Consider the following 13,864-nt stretch of genomic DNA (forward strand, 5'->3'; position numbering starts at 1 on the left):
GCTGACAACACAACAGTAGTAGGCTTGATCACCGACAACGATGAGACAGCCTATAGGGAGGAGGTCAGAGACAACAAACTCTCCCTCAATGTAAGCAAGACAAAGGAGCTGACCGTGGATTTCAGGAAAAGGCGGGCCGAACAGGCCCCCATTAACATCGACGGGGCTGTAGTGGAGCGGGTCAAGAGTTTAAAGTTCCTTGGTGTCCACATCACCAACGAACTATAATAGTCCAAATGCACCATGACAGTTGTGAAGAGACTGAGGAGACTTGGTATGGGTACCCAGATCCTCAAAAAGTTATACAGCTGCACCAACAAGAGCATCCTGACCGGTTGCATCACTGCCTGGTAGGGTAACTGCTCGGCATCTGACTGTAAGGCTCTACAGAGGGTAGTGCGTACGGCCCAGTACATCACTGGGGCCAAGCTGACTGCTATCCAGTATCTATATACTAGGCAGTGTCAGAGGATAGCCCAAAAATTGTCAAAGACTCCAGTAAACCCAAGTTATAGACTGTTTACTCTGCTACCGCACAGCAAGCAGTACCGGAGCGCCACGTCTAGGACCAAAAGGCTCCTTAACAGCTTCTACCCCCAAGCCATAATACTGCTGAACAATTAATCAAATGGCCATCGGATTATTTACATTGACACCCGTCCCCCTCCTCCATTTTGTTTTGTACACTGCTGCTACTCTCTGTTCATCATCTATGCGTAGTCACTTCCCCCTACCTACATGTACAAATTACCTCAACTAACCTGTACCCCCGCACATTGACTCTGTACCGGTACCCCCTGTATATAGCCTCGTTATTGTTATTTTATTGTTACTTTTCATCATTTTTTACTTTAGTTTATTTGGTAAATATTTTCTTGAACTGCACTTTTTGTTAAGGGCTTGTAAAAGTAATCATTTCACGACAAGGTCTACACATGTTGTATTCGGCGCATGTGACAAAGTTTGATTTGATTTGTATATATACATCCGCACTGTGAAATTGTGAAAATGATGGTGCTTCTACACCTGCATTGCTTGCTGTTTGGGGTTTTAGGCTGGGTTTCTGTACAGCACTTTGAGATATCAGCTGATGTACGAAGGGCTATATAAATACATTTGATTTGATGATGTCCTTTTAGTGTAAGAGCTGTTTAAAAAGACTGCCAGACATTTCAGCCAGTTTTGGTGGGAGGAAGATTTGGCCTGCCCGGTGACTTCACCACGCAGTAAATTGGTTAATAGACCAATGAATATATTTCCTAAGGTTCTGGCAATAACAGCTCAGTTTTCCCCTCCACCACTTCGAACAGCTCCCAGACAGTCCTGGCAAAATTCTTGCTTGAGAAATCGCTCTTTGCTAAGTTTTCATTTTTGCCAAATTTAATTGAAAACAATCACAGTAGGGTACATAATTGTTACCCGGGAAATGATTTGACATTGAGATAAAAATGCCCCTACCTGTTTCCTCTCCTCTGACCCACAGGTCATACACAGGATGTCTGCCCCCAGTGCTCTAGCCGTGGACTGGATAGGAAAGAACCTATACTGGTGTGACATAGTGAAGAAGAGTCTGGAGGTGTCCAAGGCTAACGGCCTCTATCCTGTGGTATTGGTCAGCACTGGTCTGGACAACCCTACTGACCTGGCTTTGGATGCTGACACCGGGTATGTACAACACTCCATATTCTCTGTCTGTCTCTACATCATGCTAGACTCTATATCTGTCACAGTATAATCTGGAGAGGATTCATCCAGAACGGGATTTAGCTATGTAATAATAATAATATAATATATGCCATTTAGCAGACGCTTTTATCCAAAGCGACTTACAGTCATGTGTGCATACATTCTACGTATGGGTGGTCCCGGGAATCGAACCCACTACCCTGGCGTTACAAGCGCCATGACAGTACCACAGACTCTCAAAATAAATACCGGCTAATCAGTATGTTACTGTGTAAGTGTAACTATGCTATTTTGTTTCTGAGGCAGCCACCTTTCTGCTCAGGCTTTGAAGTCTAGTACTCATTTTGATGTTGAATTTGATATCTCACATAAGCTACTCCATAATGGAAAGTAAACACAGTTACATTTACATGATTTTTTGTCATTTAGGAGACACTCTTATCCAGAGCGACTTACAGTTAGTGCATTAACCTTAAGATAGCAAAGTGAGACAACCACAATTCACAGTTCACATAAGCCCATTTGACCAAGGGAGTGGAGAAGTGTAGCTTAAGGTATCTAGCTGAAAACTGTGTCATTCCTCTGTAGTTATGTGTTCTGGATCGACAGTGGAGAGTATCCCCATATTGGGAGGATAGGTTTGGACGGCAGCAGCCGGACGGTGATCAGCGATTCAGACATATTCAGCCCTGCAGCTCTCACCATCGACTACACAGCAAAAAGACTTTACTGGGCTGACTCACATCATATTCTCTTCTCAAACATGGACGGTTCAGAAAGACGCAAAGGTAAGTGACAGTGAATTGAGGATGGCCCTCTGTCTGTCTGTCTGTCTGTCTGTCTGTCTGTCTGTCTGTCTGTCTGTCTGTCTGTCTGTCTGTCTGTCTGTCTGTCTGTCTGTCTGTCTGTCTGTCTGTCTGTCTGTCTGTCTGTCTGTCTGTCTGTCTGTCTGTCTGTCTGTCTGTCTGTCTGTCTGTCTGTCTGTCTGTCTGTCTGTCTGTCTGTCTGTCTGTCTGTCTGTCTGTCTGTCTGTCTGTCTGATTTTATTTATTTAACCTTAATTTAACTAGACAAGTCAGTTAAGAACAAATTCTTATTTACAATGACGGCCTACCAAAATGCAAAAGGCCTCCTGCGGGGACGGGTGCTGGGATTAAAAATAAAAAAACAAAATATAAATATAGGACAAACACACATCATGACAAGAGAGACAACACAACACTACATAAAGAGAGACCTAAGACAACAACATAGCAATGCAGCAACACATGACAACACATAATGGTACCAACAAAACATGACAACAAATGGTAGCAACACAACATGGTAGCAGCACAAAACATGGTACAAGCATTATTGGGCACAGACAGCACAAAGGGCAAGAAGGTAGAGACAACAATACATCACACAAAGCAGCCACAACTGTCAGTAAGAGTGTTGATTGAGTCTTTAAATTAAGAGATTGAGATAAAACTGTCCAGTTTGAGTGTTTGTTGCAGCTCGTTCCAGTCGCTAGGTGCGGTAAACTGAAAAGACGAGCGACCCTGGGATGTGTGTGCTTTTAGGGCCTTTAACAGAATGTGACTGGCAGAACAGGTGTTGAATGTGGAGGATGAGGGCTGCAGTAGATATCTCATATAGGGGGGGGAGTGAGGCCTAAGAGGGTTTTACAAATTAGCATCAACCAGTGGGTCTTGCGACAGGTATACAGAGATGACCAGTTTACAGAGGAGCATAGAGTGCAGTGATGTGTCCTATAAGGAGCATTGGTGGCAAATCTGATGGCCGAATGGTAAAGAACATCTAGCCACCTGAGAGCACCCTTACCTGCCGATCTATAAACGATGTCTCCGTAATCTAGCATGGGAAGGATCATCTGAATCGGGTTAGTTTGGCAGCTGGGGTGGAAGAGGAGCGATTACGATAGAGGAAACCAAGAATAGATTTAACTTTAGCCTGCAGCTTTGATATGTGCTGAGAGAAGGACAGTGTACCATCTAGACATACTCCCAAGTACATGTATGAAGTGACTACATCAAGCTCTAAATCCTCAGAGGTAGTAATCACACCTGTGGGGAGAGGCCTTTGTTTTGGAGGTGTTCAGAACAGGGTTAAGCGTAGAGAAAGCTTGTTGGGCACTAAGAAAGCTTTGTTGTCGAGCATTTAAAACAGAATCTGGGGATGGGCTATAAGACTGTATCATCTGCGTATAAATGGATGAGAGAGCTTCCTACTGCCTGAGCTATGTTGTTGACGCAAATTGAGAAGAGCGTGGGGCTTAGGATTGAGCCTTGGTGACAGGCAGTGGCTGAGACAATATATTTTCTGACTTTATAAACTGCACTCTTTGAGAGAGGTAGTTAGCAAACCAGGCCAAAGACCCCTCAGAGACACCAATACTCCATAGCCAGCCCACAAGAATGGAATGGTCTACCGTATCTGCTCGGCTACGCATGCCTCTCCCTAATGTCAATATGTCTTGTCCATTGCTGTTTTGGTTAGTGATTATTGTCTTATTTCATTGTATAGCCTCCAGCCATGCTCAATATGCCTCAGCTAACCCTCTTGTCCCACCTCCCACACATGCGGTGACCTCACCTGGTTTAATTGATGTCTCTAGAGACAATACCTGTCTCATCGTCACTCGATGCCTAGGTTTACCTCTACTGTAACTGTACTCACATCCTACCATACCTTTGTCTGTACATTATGCATTGAATCTATTCTACAGAGCCCAGAAACCTGCTCCTTTTAGTCTTGTTCCAAACGCACTAGACGACCAGTCTTTATTGCCTTTAGCCGTACCCTTATCCTATTCCTCCTCTGCTCCTCTGGTGATGTAGAGGTGAATCCAGGCCCTGCAGTGCCTAGCTCTACCTCCATTCCCAAGGCGCTCTCATTTGTTGACTTCTGTAACCGTAAAAGCCTTGGTTTCATGCATGTTAACATTAGAAGCCTCCTCCCTAAGTTTGTTTTATTCACTGCTTTAGCACACTCTGCCAACCCGGATGTCCTAGTCGTGTCTGAATCCTGGATTAGGAAGGCCACCAAAAACCCTTAAACTTACATCCCTAACCATAACATTTTCCGACAAGATAGAACTGCCAAAAAGGGGCGTAGTTGCAATCTACTGCAGAGTTCTGTCTTACAGTTTTTCTCAGTCACTTTGGTGCATTTTTCACATCATCCCTAACATGTGCAAAATAATAAGTGCATTTCTCAGAGCAATTTTTACAAACTGCAATATACAATAGATATGTTTCTAAAGCTAGTCAGTCACTAAAAATCCTTAGTACAGCTCTCAAAAGTAAATATTCATGCCAATGATCATGTCAGTGTCATCAGAATGATAAGTCACTGAGTCATTGTTCACGAACAAGGTTGTCAAAATGTTTAGTCATGTTGTCAATGTAACTGTGTACTTTGACAGTATTACCTGATGTAAACTTAGGCTACAGTTTGGATGAGAGTTACTGTATTGAAAATGCACAAGGCTGCACTTCTATGGCATATATCAATTTCAACAGTGCTATTTACATATTACTGTATGTGGGTTATTGATTGAAAGAGACTGGACAACCCAAGGGGCATAAAGGGAAAAAAAACTAAATTAGAAAGAAACACAGGAAACCACCCCTAAGGCACAACTTTGCCCGCAGCACTGTTGTGCTGTCTCTACACATCCAGACGTTCCTGTCTGTCGGCCCACATATTCTCATCCACATCACACCGGATATTTTCCCTTCCAATGCAACGTGGAAAGAATCTTTTGGAATGCCTTATCCATCCTCTGCAGACATCTACTGTGATGTCCTCACATGATGCATCCATTGCAGCCAGCAGGGTCATCTGTGTGTGTGGCTGACGATCGTACACCTTCCACGTCCATGCTGAAAATAACTCCTCAATTGGGTTAAGGAATGGTGAATAAGGTGGGAGGAATTCTATGAGCATCCTCGGGTGGGTCACAAACCATTGCCTTATGATGTTTGATCGATGGAAACTCACATTATCACAAATGACCACATAATTTGGCAAATCCTCTCTAAACAGACCCCTTTCATCAGGGATGAGAGCCCTGTACAGAGTCTCTAAAAAGTTGAGTAGATGCTGGGTGTTGTATGGCCCTATAAGGGGGATATGGGTTAGGACACCATGCACCCAAATAGCAGCACACATGGTGATATTTCCTCCCCGTTGGCCTGGCAAATACACAGTAGCTTTGTGACCGATGATATTCCGATCCCCCTCTGCATTTGGTCAGGTTGAAGCCAGCCTCATCCACGTATACAAAGTTGTGAGAGGGTTCACTTGATTCCAACTCCATTATACACTATATCCCAGAACACACAGTTGAATTTGTTTTGGAAAGGAAGAGCGACATAAAATATACATATATTGCATGGTCCTTCCACAGCAATGGAAATGTGTGCATTTTATGCTTACTGTACTATGTATCACTATAAAATGTTGCTCTAAGGTAGTTACATAGATATATGTTTTACCTGTACATTCTGGTACCGTAGCTCCTTAACTCTGTCCTCATTCCTTTGGAATGGTACATGGTACAGCTGTTTCATACTCATCTGGTTTCTAAGCATCTCAACCATCAACAGGATGCTGCAAACTGTATGGATGTTTTCAAAGACATCGTTGTCTTCTATAATGGTCCTTTGTATTTCCCTTATTCTCATGGCATTGTTTGCTAGGACCATGGTGCAAATAGCCTCCTCCTGTTGAGGTGTGAAAAGGCGTCCTCTGCCACCGGTTTGAGGTAATCTTGCAGTCCTATTTGGGGGAAAATGCAGTGATGCATCGCACACTTTCACAGACAAAAACTATGCGAACACACATTTTACTGTGAAACATACAGGTGGGTGCATGTAAGGTGCAGTATGTATCTGTATAGAGTATATTTCTGTATGCTGTGAAATACAAGTGGACTACTGTAATATGAAGCATTGTAGGAAGTATACAGTATACTGCTTATATACAGTAACAGTGCACTGTACATTGGTGGACATACCTGTTCTCTCTTCGAAACGTTTGAACTACTGAGGACACGGTTGATCTCCCAATATTCGACTGCACCCTTCGACCCGCCTCAGCCATTGTAAGGCCATGATTGACAACATGGTCTACAATAGTGGCCCTTATGTCATCAGATATGCGCCTATGTCCCCGTCAACCTCTTTCTGTGTTTTGCCTTCCACGCATCCTTGCGCCTCTTCTTCCTCCTCTTGGCTGTTGACCCTGTTCATTTCCTGGTCCAGCCATTTTTGGAAAATTGCAATTCTGTGTTGTGGTCTGTCTATATATGCTTGCCAATTGATTATTCGTGAGATGCACCTTTGAGCAATTTAGACAACTGGTTGATTGTTGGTTGAACTAATACTTTACATTCCTTCATGAGTGAGGGTCAATTTCACCTGCACGATTCATCAATTCATGTTTTTGTACAAAAGGTCTAATAGAAATGTGTCAAACTATGTTTGACAGTTTATGACAAATAGTTCAACAATTTTGCATGTAATGGCTTATGCAAGGAACTAATGCCTAGATGTTTTGAGGGGTAAGACTATTCAACAGAGAACCATCTACTATATTTTGATCAACATGACATGAACAATTGATAATGTAGAAAAAAGCTGACACTTGTACATTATCAATTGCAATTTGTTCAAAGGAATAAGAAATTGCTTTAATGATGTGCACAAGTGACTAGATGATTTGGAATTTGTACAAGTAGTATCAAGAATTGCACTTTTGATCTAAGAAATGCACCAAAGCGACTGAGAAAAACTGTAATATCCAGGTCTGTTCCCAAACAATTTGAGCTTCCACTTTTAAAATCCACCTTTCCAGAACCAAGTCTCTCACCATTGCAGCTTGATATAGACCACCTTCTGCCCCCAGCTGTGCTCTGGACACCATATGTGAATTGATTGCCTCCCATCTATCTTCAGAGCTCGTGCTGTTAGGTGACCTAAACTGGGACATGTTTAACACCCAGGCCATCCTACAATCTAAGCTTGATGCCCTCAATCTTACACAAATGATCAATGAACATACCAGGTACAACCCCAAATCCGTAAACACAGGCACTCTCATGGATAGCATCCTAACCAACCTGCCCTCCAAAAATACACCTCTGCTGTCTTCAACCAGGATCTCAGCAATCACTGCCTTATTACTTGCATCCGTAATGGGTCTGCGGTCAAACGTCCACCCCTCATCACTGTCAAACGCTCCCTAAAACACTTCTGCGAGCAGGCCTTTCTAATCGACTTGGCCCGGGTATCCTGGAAGAATATTGACCTCATTCCGTCAGAAAAGGGGGGCCTGGTTATTCTTTAAAAGTGCTTTCCTCACAATCTTAAATAAGCATGCCCCGTTTAAAAAATGTAGAACCAGGAACAGATATAGCCCATGGTTCACTCCAGACCTGACTGCCCTTGACCAGCACAAAAACATCCTATGGCGTACTGCATTAGAATCGAATATACCCCGCGATATGCAACTTTTCAGGGAAGTTAGGAACCAATAAAGACAGGCAGTTAGGAAAGCAAAGGCTAGCTTTTTCAAACAGACATTTGCATCCGGCAGCACAAACTCCAAAAGGTTCAGGACATTGTAAAGTCCATGGAGAATAAGAGCACCTCCTCCCAGCTGCCCACTGCACTGAGGCTAGGAAACACTATCACCACAGATAAATCCACGATAATTGAGAATTTCAATAAGCATTTTTCCATTTCTGGTCATGCTTCCACCTGGCCACCCCTACACTGGTCAACAGCCCTGCACCCCCCATAGCAACTTGCCCAAGCCTCCCCATTTCTCCTTCACCCAAATCCAGATAGCTGATGTTCTGAAAGACCTGCAAAATCTGGACCCCTACAAATCAGCAGGACTAGACAATCTGGACCCTCTCTTTCTAAATGTATCAGCCGACATTGTTGCAACCTCTATTACTAGCCTGTTCAAACTCTCTTTCGTATCATCTGAGATCCCCAAAGATTGGAAAGCTGCCACGGTCATCCCCCTCTTTGAAGGGGGAGACACTCTAGACCCAAGCTGCTACAGACCTATATCTATCCTACACTGTCTTTCTAAAGTCTTCGAAGGCCAAGTTAACCTCTCTAGGGTATGTGGGACGCTAGCGTCCCACCTAGCCAACATCCAGTGAGATTGCAGAGCGCCAAATTAAAATACAGAAATACTCATTTAAAAAATTCTGAAAAGATATAACTATTTCACATAGGTTTAAAGATTAACTTCTTGTGAATCCAACCATGGTGTCAGATTTAAAAAATGCTTTACATTGAAAGCATACCTTACAATTATTTGAGAACATAGCCCAGCAGACAAATCATTACAAACAGTAACCAACCAAGTAGAAGAGTTACACAAGTCAGAAATAGAGATAAAATGAATCACTTACCTTTGATGATCTTCATATGGTTGCACTCAGAAGACATTAATTTATTCAATACATTTTCCTTTTGTTCAATAAAGTCTCTCTTTATATCCGAAAACCTCCGTTGTGTTCGCGTTTTCTTGAGTAATCCACAGGCTCAAACGTAGTCACAACAGGCAGACAAACAAATTCTAATTGTATCCGTAAAGTTCATAGAAACATGTCAAACAATGTTTATATTCAATCCTCAGGTTGTTTTTAGCCTAAATAATTGATCATATTTCAACCTGACAATAACGTCGTCAATATAAAAGGTAACCAAGAAAGACACTCTCTCGGTCGTACGCATGAAAAAGCTCTGTGACACAGGGTCCACTCATTCAGACTGCTCTTACTCCCTCATTTTTCAGTATACAAGCCTGAAACAATTTCTCAAGACCGTTGACATCTAGTAGAAGGCATAGGAACTGCAATTTGAGTCCTAAGTCAATGGATACGGTAATGGCATTGAATAGAAAACTACAACAACAACAAAAAATCCTACTTCCTGAATGGATTTCTTCTCAGGTTTTCACCTGCCAAATCAGTTCTGTTATTCTCACAGACACTATGTTAACAGTTTTGGAAACTTTAGATTGTTTTCTATCCAAATATACCAATATATGCATATCATATCTTCTAGGACTGAGTTGAAGGCAGTTTAATTTGGGCACACTTTTCATCCAAAATTCCAAATGCTGCCCCCTACCCTAGAGAAGTTAACAAACAGATCACCGACCAGTTCGAATCCCACCGTACCTTCTCCGCTATGCAGTCTGGTTTCAGAGATGGTCATGGGTGCACCTCAGCCATGCTCAAGGTCCTAAACAATACCTGTCTCACCACATTCTTATCAGTAAAAATTACTGACTATTCCTGATAGAGTTCAGTGTGTCAAATCAGATCCTAACCTGACTTTGGCTCTTTTTCTGATGTAATTTACAAAAGAGCCCCTTCTTTGGACAACACTCTACTCAGCAAATTGATGCAGTCTAAATCACAGTGCCATCCATTTTGTCACCAAAATACCTAGCCCCATTAAGCATCTCCAATCTAAATCCCACCACAAAGCATGCAACCTGTATGCTTTGGCGATGTAATTTACAAAAGAGCCTCCAACACTCTACTCAGCAAATTGATGCAGTCGGCCATCCATTTTGTCACCAAAGCCCCATATCATTTTGCGTTGGCCGCCAAACCCACTGGCACCAGGTCATCTACAAGTCTTTGCAAGGTAAAACCCCACCTTATCTCAGCTCACAGTTCACCATAGCAGCACCCACCCGTAGCACGCGCTCCAGCAGGTATATTTCACTGGTCACCCCCAAAGCCAATTCCTCCTCTGGCCGCCTTCCAGTTCTCTGCTGCCAATGACTAGAATGGATTGCAAAAATCACTGAAGCTGGAGACTCATATCTCCCTCACTAACTTTAAGCACCATATGTCAGAGCAGCTCACAGATCACTGCACCTGTACATAGCCCATCTGTACAATAGCCCATCCAACTACCTCATCCCCATACTGTTATTTATTTTATTTTTGCTCCTTTACACCCCAGTATCTCTACTTGCACATTCATCTTCTGCACATCTATCACACCAGTGTTTAATTGCTAAATTGTAATTATTTCACCACTATGGCCTATTTATTGCCTTACCTCCCTTATCTTACCTCATTTGCACACACTTTATATCAACTTTTTTCTATTGTGTTATTGACTGTATGGTTTGTTTATTCCATGTCTGTGTTGTTTGTGTCGCACTGCTTTGCTTAATCTTGGCCAGGTCGCAGTTGTAAATGAGAACTTGTTCTCAACCAGCCTACCTGGTTAAATAAAAAATGGGAAAATTAAATTAATAGCAGCACAACATTGCTTAGAATCAAGGGCAATGGTGACTTCATTGAGGACCTTTAAGGTTGCAGTGACACATCCATAACCTGAGCGGAAAACCAGATTGCACACCAGAGAGAACACTATAGGCATCAAGAAAGCCAGTGAGTTGATTATTGACAAGTTTTTCCAACACTTTTGATAAACAGGGCAAAATAGAAATAGGCCTGTAACAGTTAGGATCAGCTTGATCTCCCCATTTAAATAAAGGATGAACCGTGGCTGCCTTCTAAGCAATGGGAACCTCCCCAGAAAGGATGAAATGGGCAGCAATCTTAAAGAAGATTTGTTGCGGGGCAGGGGAAAAAGAGGGAGAAGCATTGTTTAGTCGCATTAGAAGGGGTGGGAGATGAGGAAATGTTGGACGAGCAAGGAAGCATGGCTGAGTCAAATAAGAATCCTGACTTAATGAAAGTGGTGAGTAAAGAGCTCAGTCATGTGCGTCTTGTCAGTAACAACCACATCATCAACTTTAAGGGACATTTTCCAGAATTTCTTGGGGTTAGACCCACAGAGAGAGAACTGCTCCTTAAAGTAACTAACTTTGGCCTTCCGGATAGTCTGAGTGCACTTATTTCTCATTTGCCCAAACGAGAGCCAGTCAGCCTGAGTATGCGTGTGCCGAGCCAAATGCAGTTCTTGAGGTGAGACCACAGTCGAACCAGGGGCTGAACTTGATTGTAATTCTAATTGTATTTATGGGGGTGTGTTTGTTAATAATACCACTGAAAATATAAAAAAAAGAAGATCCAAGCTGATTCTATACCATTTTACATTGTATCTATCTCTCTCTGTCAACTCTCAAAATGTGATGGCTCAATTGGCTTTGTAAATAATGTTTTGTGCAGATTTAAGGTCCGTTTGTCATTGATTGTACTTTTTCAGACTTTAGATAAAAGCCGTGACTTTACTGTGAAAAGGTTTGTTCGTGATTGATTCAACTCCATAGAAGCTGAGTGTGAGCCAAGTCATTATTATGCCTGTTCCATACACTTCAAAACAAGGAGTTAATTGAAATGCGTCTCTGTCCATCTCTGGCATTCAACCTGTGAGACATGAGAGAAATGTTTTTCTCACTTTTTTTATTCACTTGGTCTAACGCAATTTCCCCCCCAAGTACTATTTGATTCACAGACAAAACATTATGTTATTAAACGAGGCTTGAAGTGAAGTCATGACATTCTCAACCTATTTTTATTGTTAATTTAATTTCAGTTTTTCATCTTCAACAGCCAGTTTGTGATTAGCTGTAACACTTATTATAGTATACTCCTTTCTCTACTAAGCCATGCTGGCAGACAGACAGTCCATTTAGTCACGTCTTTACTCCCATTTACCTGCAATAAAACACCCCAGAGCCTGGCAGCTTGTCACAGCAATTACTCAGGGCGAGCTGTGTGTGCGCCTGAATGTGTGTGTGCGTTCACGCGTGCATGTGTGTGAGATCTGGCTGTGTTCCAGACTCTGATTAATCAGTGTGTATTCCATTCCAGTGCCTAGTCAAGACATCCGGGAGGTGACAGGGCTGACTCTGTTTGAGGATGTCATCTATTGGACGGATGAGAAGTCCAAGTCACTGAACCGGGCCCACAAGACCTCCGGGGCTCAGGGAACAGAGCTGCTCAGATACTGGAGAGCCATCCACAACATCAAGGTGTACCACCCTCTCCGCCAGCCCGACGGTAATCATCTGTGTGTGAGTGTGTGAGTGTGTGAGTGTGTGAGTGTGTGTGGTTTCTTTTTAATTGTAATGAGGAAATGTGCCCTCAGACTAATGATGCTGACAGCAGAGTGGAGGGGAAAGGGCTCTAGCTGTGGATGTTGGTTTTAGCCTCCCTCTCTTCGCCGCAGTGCCCAAACACCAGTGTCAGGTGACCAACGGAGGCTGCAGCCACCTGTGTCTGCTCTCCCCCGGGGGAAGTTACAGGTGTGCCTGCCCCACCCACTTCTACCTGGCTGCAGACAACAAGACCTGCCTGTCCAACTGCACAGCCAGCCAGGTCAGTGGCACTTTTCTCCTACTGCTTACAAAAATATTTGACATAGTCATTTAGCAGACGCTGTTATCCAGAGTGACTTACAGTTAGTGAATTAATCTTAAGGTAGCTAGGTGGGACAACTACATTTCACATTCATAGTAAGTAAATGTTTCCTTAGTAATAATTGGAGGAGTGCTTAGTGCTTATATTTGACCTGAAACACACTTGCTTATCCCAACTCCCCCTGAGACACCCATAGGGAGTGGGGTCACCATTATCCACCACCCCTGGATCAATTGGGTTAAGGGCACAGCGATTGTTCACCTTGTTGGGGGAAGATGGGCAGGGACCAGCAGGGGCTCTGACATTAGTATGTGTAGTTTCAAGTAAAGTACTTTAGTTTTCCCACAATCTTCCTGAATGATGATGGTGATGATGATGATGACAATGATGACGATGATGAAGATGATGGTGATGATATCTGAAGCTTTCTGCTGTTGTTGTGTCCTATAGTTCCGCTGTGGGACAGATGAGTGCATTCCCTTCTGGTGGAGGTGTGACACGGTGGATGACTGTGGGGACGGGTCGGACGAGCCTCCAGACTGCCGTGAGTCACCATCAACACACACACACATACACTTGACAAGGTCCCATTAGGGCTTGTACATTTTCTGTACACACCAATTCACAATTACTCAATCAATTCACAGCCCCCTGGTGGAGCAGGACACTAACTGCACAGTACAGTACTGAAAATGTTACAACGATTCTTTATCCATAAAAGGAAGTGGGTAGAGAACAAACCCCTTTTCACATGATTTAAGATAGAATTCAAATATTATTTTGAAATGA

At 43.0% G+C, this 13,864-nt stretch overlaps 1 pseudogene; it reads left to right on the top strand.

The window, feature by feature from the left end:
* Positions 1-13,864, top strand: part of LOC118363991 (low-density lipoprotein receptor-related protein 1B-like) — a 178,882-nt pseudogene that overhangs the window by 124,442 nt on the left and 40,576 nt on the right.

Source organism: Oncorhynchus keta, chromosome 30 (assembly GCF_023373465.1).
Source record: "Oncorhynchus keta strain PuntledgeMale-10-30-2019 chromosome 30, Oket_V2, whole genome shotgun sequence".
In the NCBI taxonomy this organism is placed as follows: domain Eukaryota; kingdom Metazoa; phylum Chordata; class Actinopteri; order Salmoniformes; family Salmonidae; genus Oncorhynchus; species Oncorhynchus keta.